The sequence below is a fragment of the Somniosus microcephalus genome, chromosome 5 (genome assembly GCF_052327205.1).
Source record: "Somniosus microcephalus isolate GS21.2 chromosome 5, FLI_Smic_1.0, whole genome shotgun sequence".
NCBI lineage: Eukaryota > Metazoa > Chordata > Chondrichthyes > Squaliformes > Somniosidae > Somniosus > Somniosus microcephalus.
The window spans coordinates 17,602,918-17,627,538 of record NC_140991.1 but is presented as its reverse complement, the minus strand read 5'-3'; positions in this window follow the sequence as shown (position 1 = coordinate 17,627,538).

Sequence of the window (24,621 nt, the reverse complement as noted above, 5' to 3'; positions counted from 1 at the left end):
TCTGCGTTCCTCTAACTCAGGCCTCTTGTGCATCTCCCACTTCTTTCACCCTGTAATTGGCAGCCGTGCCTTCAGTCGTCTAGACCTTAAGCTCTGGAAATCCCTCCCTAAACCTCTCCGCCTCTCTCTCTCTCCTCCTTTAAGACGCTGCTTAGAACCTACCTCTTTGACCAAGCTTCTGGTCACCTATCCTAATGTCTCCTTCTTTGGATCAGTGTCAATTTTTTTCTGATTAGACTCCTGTGAAGCACCTTGGGACGTTTTACTACATTAAAGGCGTCATATAAATGGAAGTTGTAGTTATTATTATCTTTAATCTCTACAGGGCAAATTTTTCTCCCTGCAAGATCACCGCAGTGAATATCAGCACTTGCTAAAGTTTGCACAGTAGTTTCTCTCGCTAACGTAAACTGCTAGATCCCTGATTTTATTCTTTAGACTCCTGACACTCATGTACAGAATTTTGAGGCCTCTGTTACCTATTTCTTCATTCTGTCTTTGCTTTCCCCATGTGATTATTATACTCGGCCTGCTTACTTTTCCTGCTGGTTGCATTTCTCCATCATTTATTTCTTTGCTCCACAACATCTCGCCCCTGGGTCTTTCCCAGTTCTACTGTTCATTTTCCCCATGTTTTCAGACTGCTCTCTTTTTTCAATCCTATTCGTCCTCTCATTTCGTGCTCCCATTTTACATAAGAACATAAGAAACAGGAGCAGGAGTCGGTCATTTGGCCCCTCGAGCCTGCTCCGCCATTCAATAAGATCAGGGCTGATCTTCTACCTCAACTCCACTTTCCCTGACCGATACCCATAAACCTTGACTCCCTTACCATTCAAAAATCTGTCTATCGATTGATATTTCTTCCTAATCAGCCCATGACTGGCACTAGAAGTAATCTTGAGGTTATTGGCTCTGAGATTTTGTTCTTTAAGCTGGAACCTAACAACAACCTGCATTTATATAGCATCTTTAACATAGTGAAACATCCCAAGGCACTTCACAGGAGCGTTACCAGACAAAATTCGACTCCGAGCCTCATAAGGAGATATTAAGACAGGTGACCAAAAGCTTGGTCAAAGAGGTAGGTTTTAAGGAGGGTCTTATAGGAGGAGAGAGAGGTAGAGAGGCATTGAAGTTTAGGGAGGGAATTCCAGAGCTTATGGCCCAGGCAGCTGAAGGCACGGCCACCAATGGTGGAGCGATTAAAATCGGGGATACGCAAGAGGCCAGAATTTTTTTTAAATTTTGTTTTTATGGGATGTGGGTATCGCTGGCAAGACCAGCATTTATTGCCCATCCCTAATGGAGGAGCACAGAGATCTCAGAAGGTTGTGGGGCTGGAGGAGGTTAAAGAGATAGGGAGGGACGAGGCCATGGAGGGATTTGAAAACAGGGATAAGAATTTTAAGTTGAGGCGTTGCCGGAATGGGAGCCAATTTAGGTCAGCGAGCACAGGGGATGGGTGAACGGGACTTGGTGCGAGTTCGGAAATGGGCAGCAGGGCTTTGGTTGAGCTCGAGTTTATGGAGGGTGGAAGATGGGAGGCCGGCCAGGAGTGCGTTGGGATTGGTGAGTCTTTAGGTAACAAAGGCATGGTTGAGGGCTTCAGCAGCAGATGAGCTGAGGCAGGGGCAGAGACTCACCCTGCAATACCTCCATCTTACTCTTTCCTCTACCATTCAACCTTGATGTCTGGCTGTTGTTCCTCCTGTTCCAAGAGTTCTCCCACACACTTGTTATGTCCTTCACCCCACATGGGAGGCAACACAACATCTGGAGCTCTGTAAGAATGCTGGGATCGATACCCTGCCAAGAATATTCATCAAGGGCACCAGACAAATCCGTAACTCTTTTCACCTTAACTCCTTGTCAAGGAACTGTGGGGCGTTTACCACCCAGTCTATGCCGAGGAGTGATCGATGCCTAAATTTGGCTCTCCGAACTGTCTTCCATAAACCAGTTCAGATTATATTATCATTTACACAGCCAACCTCCCATCGGAATCCACACGAGCTACTGAGTGAATGAATTAACTTTTGCTTGCCAATTATCAAAGACAGACAACAACTTCATGAACTAACAATTAACCGTAGGATCATAGTTGGCAGCACTTAAACTAAAATGTTGAGAATGCAAATATTTAGTAGGTAGGGCTAAGCGATGAACTAAATAAGAGGTTACAAAGGTTCTGTTAGGGTCTCAGTAATTCAGCATCTACTGAATGGTGCTTAGAAACTTACAGGAGATCAGTGTCTGAGATTGTTATAGATTGATTAGATTGATTTAGGATTTGTCTCCCTTTAATGCTATCAACATCAACTATCAAGGGAGTTGAATCCTAAATCAGCTAGTAGGAATGGATAGCATTGCTACAGATGAGGAAGGTGAGGTAACCAGTTCATCCATGCCAGTTCATAAGGACAAGGTCGTATAAGTTCTATTTAATGGACTGGCTGTCTAATGCTATTAACTTGTCAACTATTGATAGCCAGTCCATTAAATAGATTAAAGTCTATATGCTTGTAGTTAGCAATGCTTCTAGAACTTACACAACTTGTCCTTATGAGCTGGCGTGGATGAACTGGTTGCCTTGCCTTCCTCAGCTGTAGAAATGCTATCCATTTCTCCTTGTTCCTTCTAGTTTCAGCCTATGGCCTCCTTGTTCTACTCTCATAGAGTTATAGAGTTATACAGCACAGAAAGAGGCCCTTTGGCCCATATTGTCTGCGCCGGCCATCAAGCCCTTTCTATTCTAATCCCATTTTCCAGCACTTGGTCCGTAGCCTTGTATACTATGGCGTTTCAAGTGCTCATCCAAATGCTTCTTGAATGTTGTGAGGGTTCCTGCCTCTACCACCCTTTCAGGCAGTGAGTTCCACATTCCAACCACCCTCTGGGTGAAAAAGTTTTTCCTCAAATCCCCTCTAAACTTCCTGCCCCTTCCTTACCTTGAAACTATGCCCCCTGGTTATTGACCCCTCTACTAAGGGGAAAAGTTCCTTACTATCTACCCTATCTATGCCCCTCATAATTTTGTACACCTCAATCAGGTCCCCCCTCAGCCTTCTCTGCTCTAAGGAAAACAACCCCAGCCTGTCCAGTCTCTCTTCATAGCTGAAGCACTCCAACCCAGGTAACATCCTGGTGAATCTCCTCTGCACCCTCTCCAATGCAATCACATCCCTCCTATAGTGTGGCGACCAGAACTGCACACAGTATTCCAGCTGTGGCCTAACTAGCGTTTTGTATAGCTCCATCATAACCTCCCTGCTCTTATATTTTATGCCTCAGCTAATGAAGGCAAGTATCCCATATGCTTTTTTAACCACCTTATCTACCTGTCCTGCTGCCTTCAGGGATCTATGTACAGGCACACCAAGGTCCCTCTGATCCTCTGTCCTTCCTAGTGTCCTACCATTCATTGTGTATTCCCTTGCCTTGTTAGTCCTCCCAAAATGCATCACCTCACACTTTTCAGGGTTAAATCCCATTTGCCACTGTTCTGCCCATCTGACCAGCATGTCTATATCGTCCTGTAGCCTGAGGCTTCCCTCCTCGCTATTTACCACTCCACCAATTTTCATGTCATCTGCAAACTTACTGAACTCCTACATTCATATCTAATTCATTAATGTACACTAGAAACAGCAAGGGACCCAGCACCGATCCCTGCGGTACACCACTGGACACAGGCTTCCAGTCACAAAAACAACCTTCAACCATCACCCTCTGCCTCCTGCCACTAAGCCAATTTTGGATCCAATGTGCCAAGTTGCCCTGGATCCCATGGGCTCTTACCTTCTTGACCAGTCTCCCATGCGGGACTTTGTCAAAAGCCTTACTGAAGTCCATGTAGACCACATCAACTGCACTACCCTCATCCACACACCTAGTCACCCCCTCGAAAAATTCAATCAAATTGGTCAGACATGATCTCCCCCTGACAGAGCCATGCTGACTATCCTTGATTAATCCTTGCCTCTCCAAGTGGAGACTAATTCTATCCCTCAGAATTTTTTCCAATAATTTCCCTACCACTGATGTTAGGCTCACTGGCCTGTAATTCCCTGGTTTATCCCTACTACCCTTATTGAATAATGGTACTACATTCGCTGTTCTCCAGTCCTCTGGCACCTCCCCTGTGGCCAGGGAGGTTCTGATAATTTGTGTCAGAGCCCCTGCAATCTCCTTCCTTGCCTCACACAGCAGCCTGGGATATATCTCGTCTCGGCTAGTTAATTAACTAGATTTACCATTTCCATACCATTTACCGTCTGTAAGATCACCACTCAGGCATCTCCTATCAAGGCTAAAATGCCCTGGTTTCTTCATTCCTTCTTCCTAGCTCAGACCGCTAACACCAGGCATCAGTCTTGTGCCTCTTCTCTGCACTGCCTCCAACACCTGAGTGTCTCCTGATTCCTGGGATGAGAGGGCTGTCCTCTGAGGAGAGATTGAGTAGATTGGGCCTATACTCTCTGGAGTTTAGAAGAATGAGAGGTGATCTCATTGAAACATACAAGATTCTGAGGGGGATTGACAGGGTAGATGCTGAGAGGTTGTTTCCCCTGGCTGGAGAGTCTAGAACCAGGGGTCACAGTCTCAGGATAAGGGGGTCGGCCATTTAAGACTGAGATGAGGAGACATTTCTTCACTCAGAGGGTTGTGAATCTTTGGAATTCCCAACCCCAAAGGGCTGTGAATGCGGAATCGTTGAGTATATTTAAGGCTGAGATCAATAGATTTTTGGACTCTGGGGTAATCAAGCGATATGAAGATCAGGCGGGATAGTGGAGTTGAGATCAAAGATCAGCCATGATCTTATTGAATGGTGGAGCAGGCTCGGGGTGGGGGGTGGTATGGCCTACTCCTGTAACTAATTCTTATGTTCTTATGTCTCCCTTCTGTCTTGGTGACCAGAACAGGTCACAGTATCTGGTCACAGTAGTCAAAGTCTGACCAATCGATTGATATGACTTCCTCTGACATACGGCTCTGTAGTTTAACATCCTTAGTTGATTACTGCTCTGCTTTGGTTGGACGTGTGGAGCATCGAGTCTACTAAGACTCCTAGGTTTTCAATTTCATCCGTAGCTTTTTCAACACCATTCATGGACCATGTGTCTTACTTATTTTCCCCTTTCTAACCCATTCCTACTGAGTTCAAAACGCAAAATGGTCCATAATTTTACATTCTCTGTGTGTTAAATCTCAGCAGCCATTGTTCTGCCTGGTTATATAATTTGTCCAGCTCATTCTGTAATTTTGGAGCTGCCTCCAATTCCACCACCCCTCACTCAAGGGTCAGCTGCAGGTATGAGCAATTTTCGTTGGGTTTCTGAATCTCAAGTCTTTGATGCAAATTAGCAACAGTAGTAGTCCCAATACTGAGTCCTGAGGTACCCCACTCTGTATCTCCCCCCGCTCCCACCACATCCTGACACAACTCCTCTAACCAGCACTTCTTTTCTACCTATTCACGAAGCCCTTCTTTGCTGCGGACGACACTCAGCTGGTCCTCAAGTTCAGCGTTATTCTGTTGGAGCAACACAATCCTCTGAAAAAGTTCATTCACGGGATGTGTGCGTCGTTGGCAAGGCTGGCATTTATTTCCCATCCCTCATTGTCCCTTGAGAAGGGGGTGGTGGGCAATGTTACCCCTAAGCTGCGCGGCCGCCCAGCGGGCTAGAGGTCCCGCGCAGGCCGCTCACCGGCTATTAAATGGGAGAAACCGCGCGTGCGTGGAAATTTGAATGGGCCACTTAAGGGACCGTGCACCCAAAAAGAAAAGTAGAGGGAACATTGGTGGTGAGCCGCCTTCTTGAGGTCCACTACAGTCCGTGTGGTGAAGGTACTCCCACAGTGCTGGTAGGGAGGGAGTTCCAGGATTTTGACCCAGTGACAATGAAGGATCGGCCATATATGCCCAAGGTGGTAGAAGCAGATTCAATAATAATTTTCAAAAGGGAATTGGATGAATACTTGATGGGTAAAAAAATCACAGGGTTATGGGGAAAGAGCAGGGGGGAGTGGGCCTAATTGGATAGCTTTTTCAAAGAGCCGGCACAGGCACGATGGGCCAAATGGCTTCTTTCTTTTCTTCGTTCCAGGGATGTGGGCGTCGCTGGCAAGGCCAGCATTTATTGCCCATCCCTAATTGCCCTTGAGAAGGTGGTGGTGAGCCGCCTTCTTGAACCGCTGCAGTCCTTCTTTTAGTGGTTTGGTACAACTGAGTGGCTTGCTAGGCCATTTCAAAGGGCAGTTAAGAGTCAACCACATTGCTGTGGGTCTGGAGTCACATATAGGCCAGACTGGGTAAGGACGGCAGATTTCCTTCCCTGAAAGACATTCGTGAACCAGATGGGATTTTACAACAATCCGGTAGTTTCATGGTCACCATTACTGATACTAGCTTTTTATTCCAGATTTATTTAATTAATTGAATTTAAATTCCCCAGCTGCCGTGGTGGGTTTATGAACTCACGTCCCTGGATCATTAGTCCAGGCCTCTGGATTATTAGTCCAGTAATATTACCACTATGCTACCGTGCCGATACTTTCTATGCAGTATCATACTATGATTTTTTTATTCATTCACAGGATATGGGCATCGCTGGCAAGGCTGGCATTTATTGCCCATCCCTAGTTGCCCTCGAGAAGGTGGTGGTGAGCCGCCTTCTTGAACCGCTGCAGTCCGTGTGGTGAAGGTGCTCCCACAGTGCTGTTAGGGAGGGAGTTCCAGGATTTTGATCCAGCGCCGATGAAGGAACAGCCGATATATTTCCAAGTCGGGCTGGTGTGTGACCTGGAGGGGAACTTGGAGGTGGTGGTGTTTCCATGCACCTGCTGCCCTTGTCCTTCTAGATGGTAGAGGTTGGGAGGTGCTGCCATGTGCACAGTACTCTGCAAATCCAGGTTAGCCCACATCGTACCTGCATACATCAGGCGCTTACCCTCTGGTACAGATAGCATTATCTAAGTGTAAGTTTTGCATATAATGCATCAATCTTACTTACATTACACTTCAGGATGGCATAGTTCGTAGAAAACAACAAAATCACAGCTGAGCAACCTTAAAGAGTACACTGAAAGAGAAAGAAATCCAGTCACTTCCTACTGGTTTTTCCTGACCTTTAGATAACCTGGCCTCTTGCCAAGGAAAAACAGCAAGCAACTGCCAGTCTAGAGTAATTTCCAAAGCAGCAGCAAACTAGCAATCGATTGACCCTGAGATGTCCTTATTCAGACCACTTCCCCACGGCGGAGCACCGGAACAGTGGTCTTAAAGGGACAGGCCAGCTTAGCAGATAAACAGCACAAACTAGGCACGAGACTCCAGAGTACCTGTGATCATTCCAGGATCAGCCATGATCATATTGAATGGTGGAGCAGGCTCGAAGGACCGAATGGCCTACTCCTGCTTCTATTTTTCTATGTTCTATGTTTCTATGTGTGTGAGTATTTTATATAATATATATAACGTGTACGTGCGAGCTAATTATTATTACACAATTAATAATTTACATTCCATTCACAGCTTACACTAAGAATAATACACTCAGTAGATATTTATGACTTTACTTAGTGCCAAGAGAAGCTTTTAAGTAATTAGCTTCCCACTGATTTAAGTGTCGAGTTGGCCTTTGAGTAATCTATGTAGCATTAGGATGGTCTGATTCAGCAGGGGTTACTAGTGCATAGTGCACTGGCTGTGTGCTACTGGTAAATACATCATGCTGAAGGTGGCAGGCAATCCTGTGTCTTCTGTGAGACGAATACACACCCAGTAGGAACTGGCTAAGTCCCACCAAAAACCCCGTGCTCAGATACACTAGGAGCTAGCAGAGAGAGAGGGGGTGTTTTGAGATACATTGAAACTCTGACCTCACAGGTGAGAGGACCTTGTGTTAATCCAGTTATAGAATAGAATCATAGGGGAAAAAAATCATTTGCTTTGCGTCTCCCGTTAGCGCCCTAAGAGTGCAGGTGCGGCGCCGCCAACGCCTCCCGCGAAATTCAGCGGGAGGTTAGCGGCAGCGGTAACCATTAGCGTCCTGCGGCACTGCGCCGCCGGTGTTGACATCATCACCGTGCGCAGTGCCCCGCTCGCGCCCCAGCTGCGATCTTCGGTAGCGCCCCCTGACTTACCGCCGGACGCAATGTCCGACAGGGTCAGGGGGGCCTACCTGCGGCTGGGGCGGCGCTAATTAAAGGCGAGGTGCCGGGCGGCCATTTTTGTTGCTGGCTGCCTGCCCCCGTTGCCGTCCCCAGCCTTCTGTGAAGTCCCCCCGGGGAGTGCCGGCTGCGCTCCATGAGCTTGGCACTTCTCTTGAGTGCTGGGCTCTTTTGCTGGCTCTCCGATCCCTGGTGGCCCAACTGGGCCCCGGGTCGCGCTGCGCAAGGCCTCTCCCCTTTAAGAAGGGGAGGAAGGCCTGCAGTACCGCGGCGCGACGTGCCGCAGCGCATGGCACTGTGGCACGTAACACCATGATATTCCCTCGCTGCGCCCCAAGAGGGAGGCGGGGCACTTCCAGTAGCGCCCCGTTTCCCTTTTGGGGCGTTATCATTCAATTTCGGCCGTGGTGGCGCTAATATTTTCGGGGTGCTAAAAGTAGTGCCCCCGCGAAGTTAGCGCCCCAAAGGGGGCGTGACTCTATTTTTCCCCCATAGAATCTTAAAGCACAGAAGGAGGCCGTTCGGCCCGTCATGCCTGTGCCGGCTCTTTGAAAGAGCCATCCTATTTAGTCCCTTTTTCAGCTCTTCTGATAACATAGACTGAGACACTGGGGTAGATTTCAGACAGGCAACAGGAGAAACAAAGTCCTTGCCAGCAGGCCTGAACCGTGCCGGGCTCCATTTGCCGGGGAGCTACAAGCGCAGTACAGGAACGTGGCCTATCATGGGGATGCTGGGAACTCCGCCAAATCCTCCCTGGAGCCAAGCTGGGCGGCGTATCTCAAAGCGGACGAGGCAATCACGGGAGAGCATGGATGAGCCGGCATCGGGCCCGGGAAAATGTAATGTGGGCCTTGAATGCTCCTCCTGGCCCCATACAAATCTTTAATAAAAAATGACCTGGTCTGTTCCCGAGCAGTCTGCAGCGGCCCTTTAACGACCGCTAGTTAGGCCGCTCAAAGCCTGGTACCAATGGGTGGAGCGCGCATGGCACACACTCTGCCCATTGGCACCTCAGTATTACATCAGGGCGCTATGTACCTCGCAGGGCCCCGATTGGCGTATTAGGATTAGGCTCCTGACTGAAACAGGGGAGGCATCTGGGCAGCCCATGAGGAGGCCTCCGAGAAAATAGTGACGGTGATACCAGGAGTGAGAACAGGGTGGCAAGTGGTTCGCTGCCATTTTTGGCCCATTGCTCCGCTGTTCCCGCCAGGCGGAGGCTATCAAAATTGGGCCCTTACGGAGTGAGAACAAGTGATTAATCCCAATTCCCTACCCATGTCAATAGGTTGCATCCAATTCCGTGCGCTCTCATTTTTGCTGCAGTCTTTTATGTGGAACCTTATCGAATGCCTTCTGGAAGTCTATATAAATAACATCCACAGACACTCCCTTATCTACCACATTAGTAACCCCATCAAAAAATTCAACTAGTTTAGTTAGACATGACTTACTCTTTACAAATCCATGCTGGCTCTCTCTAATCAATCCGTACTTGTCCAAGTGCTCAGTTACTTTGTCACTAATAACAGATTCTAGTAACTTTCCCACAGCAGACGTTAGACTAATAGGCCTATAATTTCCTGGTTTCCCTCTTGCACCCTTCTTAAATAATGAAGTGACATTGGCACTTTTCCAATCCAAGGGGGCAGTTCCTGAGCCAGGAGAGTTTTGGAAGCTCACAAACAACTTGTTCTTCCATGGGTTCACCCTAATTTATTGGGGGGTGTGGGTGAACGACAGAATAGCACAGAAGGAAGTGGTTCACTCCATCCCGCCTGTGCTGGCTCTCATTCCCATTACCCTGCCCTTTGCCCATACCATTTAAAAAAGATTCTTATTCAAATATTTATCCATTTATCCAAGTCCTACTCCAGACACACACTCTAGACTAACACTCCCAGGAGAGTGCTGAGGGAGTGCTACACTGTCGGAGGTACCGTCTTTCAGATGAGACGCGAGGCCCCGTCTGCCCTTACAGGTGGACGTAAAAGATCCCATGGCTCTAATTCGAAGATGTGCAGAGGAGTTTTCCCCTGTGTCCTGGCCAATATTAATCCCTCAACCAACATCACTAAAACAGATTTTTTAATTGCTGTTTGTGGGAGCTTGCTGTGCATAAATTGGCTGCCGTGTTTCCTACATCACAACAGTGACCACACTTCAAAAGTACTTCATTGGCTGTAATGCACTTTGGGACATCCTGAGGCGGTGAAAGGCGCTATAGAAATGCAAGTCTGTCAAGCCTTTATTTTACAAGTGTCAGATCTGCCCCGTTTCTACAACCTCCTGCCCACATGCAACAAAACGCTTCCCATTAGCACCTCTGTTACATCATCAATGTCCAACTTTTGCTGTGGTTCTGCATTAGAAAGAAAGACTTGAATGGATGAATAGCCTCCTCATATGTGTCTATTTTATGTAGAACAGCTACTATTGATCACTATTGCATTTCTTGTTATTTAGGCAATGATTTGGCCAATTTGCTTTACGTAAGAAATTAAGAAACATTAGGAACAAAACACAGCCAGCAAGCCCATCTTTTTTTGTTTTACTTTATTAATTGATCATTTATTGATTTAGCATTATAAGGGATATGAATAGTAATCACATGCTTTTGAGAAGAATTGCAATTGCCTTTGATTGGCCCTGTTAACAGGGACACTTTTAATGATGCTCAATTAGCACCTATAGCACTTAGCATCGTTGACTCCAATTGCTTAGGAGTTTTGTCATCTGCCTTAAACTTAAGCTATTTTGCGGTTGAATTAGCCGGTCGTGTTAACTGGCTTTGAAATGCAAACAGAGGTTGCTGGAAACATTCAGCAGGCCAGTCGGCATCCGTGGAGAAAAAAGACAAGTTAAAGTTTCAGATAGGGACTGGGAGCGGGACCAGGACCTTTCCTGAGAACTGGTCCACACCCGAGACCTCAACTCCTCTGTTCCCTCCACAGATGCTGACTGGCCTGCTGTGTGTTGCCAACATTCTCTGTTATTTTTTTTCTTTCAGATTTACGGCCTGTGCAGTTGTGTTTTTTTTTCACTTTTGTTTTGAGCTCGCTAATTGATCTGCTTTGAGCTTGAAGCAATTCCAAACTACACAAAAGCGAGTTTAACCCAGTTCCCAGCACTGGTGGCACCATCTGTTTCAGATTACAGATTGCACAACTTCGACATTGTGGACGCTGTATTTTAGCAGTGAGTTTGAATTTTGTTTTATTAATTTTTTGTGCTCATCAAGGCCAGAGTGGCGCCACTATTCCTGACCAGAATGGAGATGATTGGGTGATCACACCTGGAGACCGCACTGCTGTAAGTGACTGAGGTTGATATTCCGCACATAATTTGTATTACGCAACTATCCTTCAATCGTAAAATAGACTGTTTGCCCTGAGTCCTGCCGTAAGTCCCACCCAGCCTCCAACTCATTGGCTGACACAGTGGTGTCAATAGACACTGTGAAAATGAAATGGGAAATATTGACATAGGAATTTACAATGGGAAATATTGACACCGAGCGTGACAACAGGGAGTAAGGTTTATGACAGGAACAGCACACCCTACACAAAGATTTTTAACAATAATGTAGAATCCATGAACGCCACATAAACAATTATGCTTTTACCACATGTAAGAATGCCTCGCACACAGGGGTGAGGTCGGCACCTATTCAGAGTGATGTAGGACTGGCTACCCAGGTTAACAAGGAGTTAAGAGGCAGTGAGCTCCCTACTGACATTAACAAATGACATTTACAAAGTTCCCAGACCTGGTTTGCATCACTGCAAGATGTGTCGGCAAAGTGACCTATTAGACCGCATCAGTTAATGGCGAGCAGGAGAACACCAATCCACGTGTACATACACTCCGGAACAACAACAACTCGCATTGATACAGCGCCTTTAACGTAGTAAAACGTCCCAAGGCGCTTCACAGGAGCACAAACAGACAAAATCTGACACCGAGCCACATAGAGAGATATTAGGACAGGTGACCAAAAGCCTGATCAGAGGTAGGTTTTAAGGAACAACTTAAAGGAGGAGAGAAAGGTGGAGAGGTTTAGGGAGGGAATTCCAGAGCTTAGGGCCTAGGCAGCTGAAGGCACGGCCACCAATGGTGGGGCGAAGGGAGTGGGGGATGCACAAGAGGCCAGAGTTGAAGGAACACAGGAAGCTCTGGTAGAAAGTGTATATGTATTGAGTAATGAAGTCAGCGCTAGGCCCCATTGTGATGCCTCTTCCAGTTTAATATCCTCCCCTCATTCTCTGCCATGGCTCACATGTGAAATGTGGTTACTTGTGTCGGCAAAGTGACCTATTAGACCATATAATTTAATGGCGAGCAGAGGAGAACACTGTAATAAAATCTGTTTGTCTTGATCCTGTATTCGTTTTGCACTCATGTATATTACCCTCCCCCACTGTGTATAGTTTCACTTCCTCTTTCCCGACTAACCTGGGAGGTTCCAGGTCTTGGCTCTTGGCTCCGCCCCTGACTTCTCTTACATAAAGATCCCAGGATCTGTATGACTCATTCCTGTGAACCAGTCGGCGTGTTGAGATGTTAGCTCTGATCTTAGTGATTAAAAGCCAACTTGTTTAAGTCTATAACTTCTAGTTTTGTGGTTTTTGAAGGCCCATCAAACACCAATCCACATGTACTTACACTCAGGAACCAATCCACATGTACTTACACTCAGGAACAACAGCTACTTACATTTATATAGCGTCTTTAATATAGTAAAACGTCCCAAGGATGCCCTTACTATTTAGATTGGAATATGCATTGAATTCAAAGCCACAATGAATTAGAGCATTTTATTTTAATGAAATAAGCAGGGCCTGGGTGATGCTGTGAGTTCAAACACTGGTCTTTTAACTCAGGGATATAATCACTTTAAGCAGATTCAATACTGTTCCCAGTGGGTGCAATTTCACATCCAATTTGGCACAGGTTGATACTAAAGCTAGTGCTCTCACTCAGATCATAGAAGATACAGCACAGAAGGAGGCGATTCGGCCCATCGAGTCTGCGCCGGCTCTTTCTGAGAGTAATCCAGTTTGTTTTTTATTCGTTCCTGGGATGTGGGCATCGCTGGCAGGTGTTGCCCATCTCTAATTGCCCTTCAGAAGGTGGTGGCGAGCCGCCTTCTTGAACCGCTGCAGGTGGCTCACCACCACTCCCCTGCTCTTTCCCCATATCCCTGCAATATTTTCTCCTTCAAATATTTACCCGATTCCCTTTTGAAGGCTACTATTGAATCTGTATCCACCGCCCTATCAGGCAGCACATTCCAAATCCTAACCACTCGTTGCGTAAAAATGTTTTTCCTCATGTCGCCTCTGGTTCTTTTGCCAATCACCTTAAATCTGTGCCCTCTCATTATCGACCCTTCAGCCATTGGAAACAGTTTCGCTTTATTCACTCGATCTAAACCCTTCATGATTTTGAACACCTCTATCAAATCTCCTCTAAGCCTTCTCTGCTCTCAGGAGAACAACCCCAGCTTCTCCAGTCTATCCACGTAACTGTAATCCCTCATCCCTGGAACCATTTTAGTAAATCTCTTCTGTACTCTCTCCAAAGCCTTCACTTCCTTCCTAAAGTGCGGTGCCCAGAATTGGACCCAATACTCCAGCTGGGGCCAAACCAGTGTTTCAGCATAACTGTAACTGGCTGGTTTGGAAGGAGAAATGTCAGGCTGCTACTGTAGGGCAATCCTTCAACTTAAGATGGAAGGAGACTCTTGGGACAGACTGGGAAGATGGGACACTGCACCGACTCTAAGCAGCGCCGTGTCTGATCTGCTGTGTGATGCCATTGCTGAACATCAATGGTATTCCGCCCTAAGCACCAACATCCCTTATATTGCACACAAAAATACAGTTTAAGAGAAATAACCGACCAATTTTAAAAATTGTAATGGCCTCCAATCTTTCCCATTTCCAAAGTAAACAGGCCGTTACATGTACTTTGAGATAATATGACGATATATTGAGCGCTGATACCTGAGGAGAGCTCTTGTGGGAAACACAAGTTCAGCTGAGCCCAATTGAATCCAATTCTGTTTATAGTTGAGATTTTTGAGATAATGACTGCTTGAAGATAGACATTTAACTATTACGATAGCAAAATACTGCAGATGCTGGAAATCCGAAATAACGACAGAAAATGCTGGAAAAACTCAGCAGGTCAGGCAACATCCGTGGAGAGAAATTTGAGTTGACGTTTCTGGTCGAAACCCTTTTTCAAAAATTTAGCTATTCTCGTTTACACTTAATTGCCTTGAAGACAATGGAAAACTTTACCATGTCAGCTGTGGCTCAGTGGGTAGCACTCTTGCCTCTGAGCCGAGAAGGTTGTGGGTTCGAGTCCCACTGCAGGGACTTGAGCACATAATCTAGGCTGACACTCCAGTGCAGTGCTGAGGGAGTGCTGCACTGTCGGAGGCGCCGTCTTTCAGATGAGATGTTAAACCGAGGCCCCGTCTGCTCTCTCAGGTGGATGTAAAAGATCCCATGGCACTATTTCGAAGAAGAGCAGGGGAGTTCTCCCCGGTGTCCTGGCCAATATTTATCCCTCAACAAACATCATTAAAACAGATTATCTGGTCATTATCACATTGCTGTTTGTGGGACCTTGCTGTGCGCAAATTGGCTGCCGTGTTTCCTATGTTACAACAGTGACTCCACTTCAAAAAGTAATTAATTGGCTGTAAAGCGCCTTGGGACATCTGATGGTCGTGAAAGGCAAGTCTTTCTTTCTTTTATGTCTATAAGAATACACAATTATTAATGATTTGCATATTCCCAGTGGAAACTTCCCATGTCCTTGATGCATTCTCTCTTTCCATATTTTGAAACAATGACATGTTGCAATATTCCCTGTTAAGCCTGGGAGAAATTGCTTTTTGTAACCAGTACAGGGTATTAAAGGATAAAGAAGTCTTCTGATAACAGAGTCGCTTCACGTCTCCCTCAGACTGTTATCTCTTGACATTTTTGGCCCATACAGCACCAACACAAACATCGTACAGTGGGAGAAACACTGACCAGTGTTAGGCAGGACGGTCGAAAGCATAGTCAACGATAGAGTTTGAGGAGGCTTTTAAAGGCAAGGGGTGAAGTAACAAGGGGGAGGGTTCAGGGAGGGAGTTCCTCCAGATCCACAATATTTCAATTAAAAAAATTAAGAAGGACTTACATTTATACCGTGTCTTTCACGACCTCAGAATGTTCCAAAGCATTTTACAGCCAACAAAGTACTTTTTGAAGTGTAGTCACTGTTGTAATGTGGGAATCGCGGCAGCCAATTTGCGCACAGCAAGCTCCCACAAACAGCAATGTGAATGACCAGATCATCTGTTTTAGGTGTTGTTTGAAAGATAATTGTTGGCCCAGGATACTGGGATAACTCCCCTGCACTTCTTCGAATCATGCCGTTGGGATCTGAGCAGGCAGACGGGACCTGGGTTTAATGTGAGAATGTAAACACCAGAATGACGGCCGTTCTTTATACCACGTTAGGTCCTGGATTCATCTGACAGAATGTTCAGTCACAGTAACGAATGGACTCAATATTGTGACCATAAGATGCACAAATCCTGGGCTTTCTGGCAGTTCAGTCGGTAGGTGCACTGGCCAATGTGGAACTGAGGCTTAGAGGCCAGGAAGTTACAGATTAAATCAGTTGTCTGTGGCGAGTTAGTTGGTCTCGGCCAGAATAGTGGTAAAGGCAGACAATTAGTCTAAGGACCCCTGGGCTAGGGAGAGGACATATCAGGCATGGTACCTGCTCCGAATCATTAGCCAGCGACACCTGCTGGCAAATGAAGGTGTGTGAATGTCAAACAGCCTGTTAGAATCATAGCAAGTTACACGGAAGGAGGCCATTTCAGTCCATCGTGTCATAGAATCACATAGCAATTACAGCACAGAAACAGGCCATTTGGCCCAATTGGTCCATGCCGATGTTTCGGCTGCACACGAGCCTCCTCCCACCGTCTTTCGGATGAGATGTTAAACTGAGGCCCAGTCTGCTCTCTCAAGTGGACGTAAAAGATCCCACGGCACTATTTCGAAGAAGAGCAGGGGAGTTATCCCCGGTGTCCTGGCCAATATTTATCCCTCAATCAACATCACTAAAACAGATTATCTGGTCATTATCACAGTGCTGTTTGTGGGAGCTTGCTGTGCGCAAATTAGCTGGCCTGTTTGTAGGGCTGAGATTTCCCGGAATGTCAGCGGGCAGGATCGGTGGCGGGTCGGGTGGGAAAATGGGTTTTTTTGACAGCGGGTCGGGACCCCACAGTCAACCTGCCGCAACGCGCCTTTCCCAATGTCATGTCTGTTAGCGCTGAGCAGACATAACAGGCAGCGGCGGGCGATCCAATTAAACTCATTAGCAGCTAGCTGACAGATGATTAACAGGCTTTTTTAACTTACCTTTTGACTTTAACTGCATGGCCACAGGAACCACACTGTTTGGGGACCACGGCTGTCAACCTGAGGCGGGAGTTCAGTGGCCATTGTTCCAGCTGATTACTTGACAGCTTAGATGTATAGTAAAAGCTCACACCTGACTGATGATCACTTTCCTCAGCCACAAGCTGTATCTCAGTCCATTTCCAGCACAGATTCTGCAGGCTTTCCACTTTCCACACTCCATCCAGTCTCACCCCTCATTGGAAGAACTCTCTCACCATTGACAGAATGCTTCTGTCACCTCTACTTCATCTGTCATCTATTCCATCAACATGGGTGCCCTTTATACTGTCTCACCTTGGTCCTCAGAATCCGACCATGATCAGCCCCAACGCCAGCAGCACCAGGCACACCAACAACAACACCAACCTTCTCCGCAATCACCCGATGCTGCACAGGACACAGGACATCACCACCCGTGCTCATTGCTGCCCAGGAGGCCAGGGATAGCCTCACCATGGCCAGATTTACTTCGCTTGATGCTGTACACCCTGGCTGCCACATGATACACCAGGGTGGCACCACCCCACACCAACACCATAAAACATCCCTACAATGACCAAACCATTCCTTTCACACTCATCGCCATTGCGGGGGGTACCGTTATGTCTCACCATTCACTGCAACTCACTAAGCTACTTCCAAAGGTGCACACAAATCTGTCCAAGAATGGAAAGTGTTGAAAATAAAGGTTTCACTATTTGACAGCACACTAACAGAAACTTTACATGAACATTGGATAAAACACCCAAGTGGCTACCCTTGTGTGTTGTTGGTTGGTATGATTGGACAAGGATGAGGGTGAGTGTGAGGGGTGGCTAGTGAGATGGGGAAATGATAATGTAGATAGAGAGGGATGGGTGGAGGTGCAAGGTAAGTTGATGTGAGTAAGGATGTGCAGGAGTAGGGTAGGAAAGGCAGGGTGATGGGGATGTGATGAGAGGTACAGCAGGATGAGGTTGAGCGTGGCTTTGTACTAACGATCTACTGAGATCATTGAAAGGTTGGCGACACTGCAGCCTGGTCCTCCTGACAACATCCCTGCTTGTGACCTCCGCTGCAATGTGCAACCAGGCTGTTTTGGTCTCCTGGGGAGGTCTCTTCCGCCCATGGGAAGGGAAGAGGACCTCTCTGTGTGCTGTGACTCCCTTTATAAGCATATGGAGGGAGCCATGGGAGAGCCTGGGTGCAGCCGTGCACCTCTGTGCAGTGATTGTCAGTGTTTACAGCACCTCAATGCTGTAGAACACTGACAGCACAAATGTCAAAAGAAAGTTGGCCATGGTCCCTTTAAGGAAACCGACTGATGACGCATCATCAAATGACGTCATCAGACCCGCTTCCTCTAATTGGACTAGGAAACACGCGATGAACATAAATTCATTTTCCAGAGCGGGATGGAGCCAGCAGTGGGGCCGCGACCCGCCACCGACCCTGGCCACAACGGACCTGCCGAAGTAAGGAAAATCTTAGCCTACATTACAACAGTGACTACACTTCAATAAGTGTATTGGCTGAAAGCAGTTTGGGACGTCCGGTGATCGTGAAAGGTGCTACACAAATGCAAGTCTTTCTTTCTTTTCTTTCTTTTACTTCATTTAATCCTATCAGCAGCATAACCTGACCCTGACCCTGACCCTGACTGTTGAGGCTGTTACAGGACATTGGATGAGGTGCCTGAGCTTCCAGCTTCTCTCAAACTACAGCTGAGTACTTGAAACAGAGAGGGAGAGAAGGAGAATCAACGTGTGGAATATTCCTGAAAACAAACAGGAAGGAAAGGTAAAAACAACAGAAAATGCTGGAAAAGCTCAGCAGGCCAGGCAACATCCGTGGAGAGAGAAATAGAGTCAACGTTTCAGGTTGAAACCCTTCGTCAGGACTGAGAAAACACAGGAAATGAAACAGATTAAAAGGCCAGTTTGGGGGCTGGGAAATGGGGATGAAAGATCAAAAGAGAAGTGAAGAGACATTAAGAGGTATTCAAAACCAGACGAGATGGTGATAGGACTAGTAAAGAGACAAAAGACGGCTCTAGATGAGGTGTGAAATGCGCTGGCAGAATGGGAGACAGCTGCCATGTGGGAGAGAAAAAAAGGGGGAAGGGCACAAAACAAAGGTGTGGATAAAAAATGTATATAAAAATGTAATAGGGGCCGAGGTTATGATCTGAAATTGTTGAACTCGATATTGAGTCCGGAAGGCTGTAAAGTGCCTCATCGGAAGATGAGGTGCTGTTCCTCGAGCTTACGCTGGGTTTCCGTGGAACAGTGCAAGAGGCCGAGGACGGTGAGGTCTGAGTGGGAATGGGGCGGTGAATTGAAGGAAAGGTAACTTGTTTTTCGAGATAAGCGCATTTTTAAGAAACAGAATCAGTAAAGATTATAATGACCACAGCGAGGCTTGTTACTGAGACTCAGTCCCTGTTGACCAGCTGACGGCTACTCACAAATGGCGAATGATCACTTGGCCGAGGAGTCAGAGGGATTGATGCACATCGAACCATATTCCAGTCTGAGTCGGTGCATTTAGAAGGGGGACGGGGGGAGGAGCTATGAAAAGAAAATTATACAAAAAATTTGAATTTTACATGCTTTTCATTCTGAGCAAACACAAACTAGGAAGAGAATTGGGGGGAGGGAGGTGGAAGTGAATATTAAGAGATGAATAAAGCCAGGATGCCCCTGCATGGCTCCCAGTGCTGTAATATTGGTAGAATCCACGGGCCAGATTAGAGAGGAATCTAAAGGAAACGGAGCAAAGAAGAACTAAAATGAAATTTGTTCAGTATTTTTCAGATCCACTGAGGCTATTAAACAGAGGCTGGATAGCTTAAATAAGGACAAAAATTACATCCTGTTTTATGTCTTCTCAGATGGAGAATTCTCTAAAGTTAAATTGTATATTTTTTTTATCATTTTCTTTTAAATAGTTTGCACTGGCACATGCAGTGGCAGAAACGCTATGCTTCTTCGCCCAGTTAGTCATTCTTCACGTCAGTGTTCTCTCTAATTTTTCTTTGGGTGTGCGGCCCCTTTAACGGGCTGCGCGGCCCATTCAAATTTCCGTGCATGCGCGGTTTATCCGTTGAAAAGGCGGTGAGTGGACTGCGCAGGACCTCCAGGCCACACAGCTTAATGGGAACATTGCTTTCATAGAAACATAGAAGATAGGAGCAGGAGTAGGCCATTCGGCCCCTCGAGCCTGTTCCGCCATTTAATGAGATCATAGCTGATCATCCAAATTCAGTACCCTGTCCCTGCCTTCTCCCCATATCCCTTGATCCCTTTAGCCTTAAGAAATATATTTAACTCCTTCTTGAATATATTTAATGAATTGGCCTCAACTGCCTTGTGTGGTAGAGAATTCCACAGGTTCACCACTCTGGGTGAAGAAATTCCTCCTCATCTCAGTCCTAAATGGCTTACCCCTTATCCTTAGACTGTGACCCCTGGTTCTGGACTCCCCCGCCATCGGGAACATCCTTCCTGCATCTAGTCTGTCCAGTCCTGTTAGAATTTTATAAGTTTCAATGAGATCCCCTCTCATTCTTCTAAACTCTAGCGAATATAAGCCAAATCGACCCAATCTCTCCTCATACATCATTCCTGCCATCCCAGGTATCAGTCTGGTGAATCTTTGCTGCACTCTCTCCATGGCAAGAACATCCTTCCTCAGATAAGGCGAGCAAAACTGCACACAATACTCAAGGTGTGGTCTCACCAAGACCCTGTACAACTGCAGCAAGGCATCCTTGCCCCTGCTTCACACGTGAGTAGCAGTCAGCTATTGCACCGTGGGAGGCATCACAACCAAGATCATCAACAACAACTTTCATTTATATAACGCCTTTCATTTGACATCCCTATACATGCACTCACCAGCAGGGGTTACCGCAGGGTGATCAGGAGCGGGACTCCTGGCTGATCCTCCCCCGCCCCCCCCCCAGTAGCCCAGAGACACTGAAGCAAATGAAGAGATCGCCCACCATCGTCAGCACTTTCACCAGCACAGTCCTGGTGCGATCAGCTAGCGCCACATAGATTAGGGGTGAAACTTGGGCTCTTCCTGAGCATGTATTGAACAGTGCATTTACACACTAAATCATGGAGGGAACTATTGCATTTCAAAATTCATAAGAATATTTTGGGCAGTAAGAAAGGGCTTCAAGCCTATCGAGCTTGTCCGATTGTGAATTGCTCTGCTATATAGTTTCATCTCGCTCCTGCCTTGGCACCACCACCACAACAACAACAACTTGTATTTATATAGCGCATTTAACGCAATAAAACGTCCCAAGGTGCTGCACAGGAGTATTATAAGACAAAAAATTTGACACCGAGCCACATAAGGATAAATTAGGGCAGGTGACCAAAAACTTGGTCAAAGAGGTAGGATTTAAGGAGTGTCTTAAAGGAGGAAAGAGAGGTAGCGAGGCAGAGAGGTTTAGGCAGGGAATTCCAGAGCTTAGGGCCCAGGCAACAGAGGGCACGGCCACCAAAGGTTGAGCGATTATAATCAGGGATGCTCAAGAGAGCAGAATTAGAGGAGCGCAGATATCTCGGGGGGTTGTGGGGCTGGAGGAGATTACAGAGATAGGGAGGGGCGAGGCCCCGGAGAGATTTAAAAACAAGGATGAGAATTTTGAAATCGAGGCGCTGCTTAACCGGGAGCCAATGTAGGTCAGCGAGCACAAGGGTGATGGGTGGACAGGACTTGGTGCGAGTTAGGACACAGGCAGCCGAGTTTTGGATCACCTCCAGTTTACGTAGGGTGGAATGTGGGAGGCCAGCCAGGAGTGTGTTGGAATAGTCAAGTCTAGAGGTAACAAAGGTATGGATGAGAGCACCTGTGGTACAGTAAAAGGATGAGTTTAACCCCTTCCTCTCCGGCAGGAACCTAACAGCGACTGCAATATTTGTGTGAAGCACTTTGACATTTTCCCCAGAGACCTGATAAGATGCTATATAGATGCAAGACTGGGAACTGAGTGTTATAGTAGGTAGAACATTGTCCCACTGTCACTGTTGGGCTGGAAATCATCGGAAAAGTTGCAGGAGTCTTACACTTCAAGGCCTAACTATAGTTGGTACCATAAGGCGCGGGCGGGGATACTTGAACTGCACTTGATCAGATGCCTCTTTTTCTCATGGTCAAACAACATTGCTTAAATCCTGAGCCCGGTTTCACCAACAACAATGAGACTTACTTGCTGTCTTAATTCAGCCCAGATGTGAGTTATCTTATTGGGGTAAAGTTAGCTGGACAGCTCTAGTTTTGTGAAATGTCTGTGGAGTTTTAATTGGAATTCTAACCTTGAGGAAGCGAGATTGATTGGTTATCAGATTGGCTGGAACAATTCTTCTGCTGTGATATTTTTAGGTGTGTATGTTGATGTGCTTCTGCTTTAAGTCAGATAATGGAAAGGTGATGCAAGTAAAAGACAAGTGGAAAAATCACAGAAATGACAACACAGAATGAGGCCATTCAGCCCATCGCCTCTGTGCTAGTGCATAGGAGCTAGCTACTCTAAGCTGCCCTTTCCCTGCATCCTTTTATATTCATCCTTTTAAAATATTTATTCAGTTTCCTTTTAAATGGTGTTATATTCTTCGCCTCAGTAGCCACTTGTGTAGAGCATTACATATTAACTTCCTCTTCATTCTTCCAGTGATAATCCTGAGTCCATTGCCTCTTGTTACCAACTGGCAGTCAGGGAAAGCAATCTTTTACTGTTTATCCACTCAAAACCTTTCATACTGTTGTAAACCTTGATCAGATCACCTTTAACATTCTCTATTTCAATGAAATATTTTAAGCTTTTCTTAATAACTATAACCTCCCATTCCTGATATCATTCTAGCGAATCTCCCCAGGACCTTTTCCATCTAATACCCTTCCTCCAATGGTGATACAAAAACTGCACATAATCCCCCCACTCTGGCGTAACCAATGTCTTCTACAAATTCAACATCACTTCCTTGTTTTTATATCAATGCCTCTCTCTACAAAACACAGAATCTCATTTGCCTTTTTTATGGTCTTTCATATCTGATCTCTCACTTTTAAACATTTATCCATCTGCATCCCTAGCCTATATTCTAAAAATATTACTTTTCAGGATACACTTTCTTTCACTGCACTTTTCCCCAAAATGTGCTGCTTCTCGTTACTCTGCATTAAGTTACATCCGTCACCTACCTGCCCACTCTGCTAACCTGCTTATGTCCTCCTTCAATCTCTTATAACCTTCCTCCCATGTCCTCTAATTTGGTATCGTCAGCAAGCCTTACCATCATGACTCTTGTGCCTATATCCAAATCATTGATGATATAGAAAACAAAAGAGGTCCCATTATTGTTGTATCCGTGTGTTATTAGAGACACTGAAGACAGGAGTTGGTTTCACAGGTGTTTACTGAACAAAGTCTGGAGGGGAACTAACTGATACAACACAATATACAGGCTTATATAGCCCGAGTGGCCATTACCGGCATTACAGTACACAGGGGGCTCTTAAAGGCACATACACTACAATTCCTCCCCTTTTAGCCAACCAGTACATAATATTTTAAGTAATCATTAATTACATGTTACAAGAAAAATAATCTACACATTGCTGCAGTTAATTAATTATAAGTCAGTCTCTCTGGAGGCTTCCTGACTCGGTCCGGATAACGCCCCGGTGGTGTAGTAGTTTCTGGTGGTGTAGTAGGTTCTTTTGGCAAGGCTGATTCGGCTTGAATGCCAGTGTCGGGTTCATCGGGTTCCAGTATCACCGGATCGGAGGTAGATATGGGTATCTCTACTTCATCATTAGGCATATAGAGTTGTGGTGTAGGTTGTTGTCCCTTTTCGGATGACTCTATGATTTGGTCAGCATGGCGCCTTATTATGTTTTCTCCGATGTCCACGGTATACATCAGCGGTCCTAGTCGTGTGCAGATAGTTGCAGGCTGCCATTTCTCGGTACGGTAGTCCCGGGCCAAAACTTGTTGACCTGTCTGGAAGGTTCTAGTTGGCCTTTCATTCATGCCTTGAAATTGCCGGTTCTCCACGTCCCTTCTGATGTTTGGCTTGATCAAATCCAGCCGGCATCTTAGGCTTCTATTGAAGAACATCATGGCGGGAGTTTGGTTTGTAACCATATGTGTTGCATTCCTGTATGCAAACAAGAAGTTATCCACCTTGTGCTGAAGTTTTATGTCTTCATTACCCATGGCCTTTATGGCCTTCTTGAAGGTCTGGACAAATCTTTCGGCCAATCCATTGGTGGCGGGATGGTATGGGGCGGACGTGTAGTGCTTAACCCCATTGTTTTTTAAGAACTTCCTGAATTCTTCGGACACAAATTGCGGTCCATTATCAGAACAGATCTGTTCAGGCAGCCCATTCCTGGCAAATATGGTCCTTAATAATGTGATGGTTTTTTCCGTGGTGGTGGAGGACACCTTTATTACCTCCGGCCACTTGGAGTGTGCATCAACCGCGATTAAGAACATTGAGTCCATAAATGGACCAGCAAAGTCGATGTGTACCCTTTGCCAGGGAGAGGAGGGCCACTCCCATGGATGTAGAGGGGCTTGTGGTGGAGCGTTTTGGACCTTCTGGCATCCTAGGCAGCTCTTGGTCATTTCTTCGATGTCTCCATCGATACCTGGCCACCATACAAACGCCCTGGCTAGGTTCTTCATTTTCACTCCACCCAGATGCCCCTCGTGAAGCTCCTTTAGCACTTTATCCTGGAGTTTGGGTGGAATCACCACTCTGGATCCACACATCAAGGTTCCTCGGCACACTGACAGCTGTTCTCTTCTTTGCGAGAATGCTGGCAACAGTGGTTCGCCATGTGCTGGCCATCCCTTCACTGTTAAATCGTAGACTCGTGAGAGAGTCGGGTCATTTCTAGTTTCCCTTTCAATGGCAGAATTTGTTACTGGTAGACATTCGACTATGGT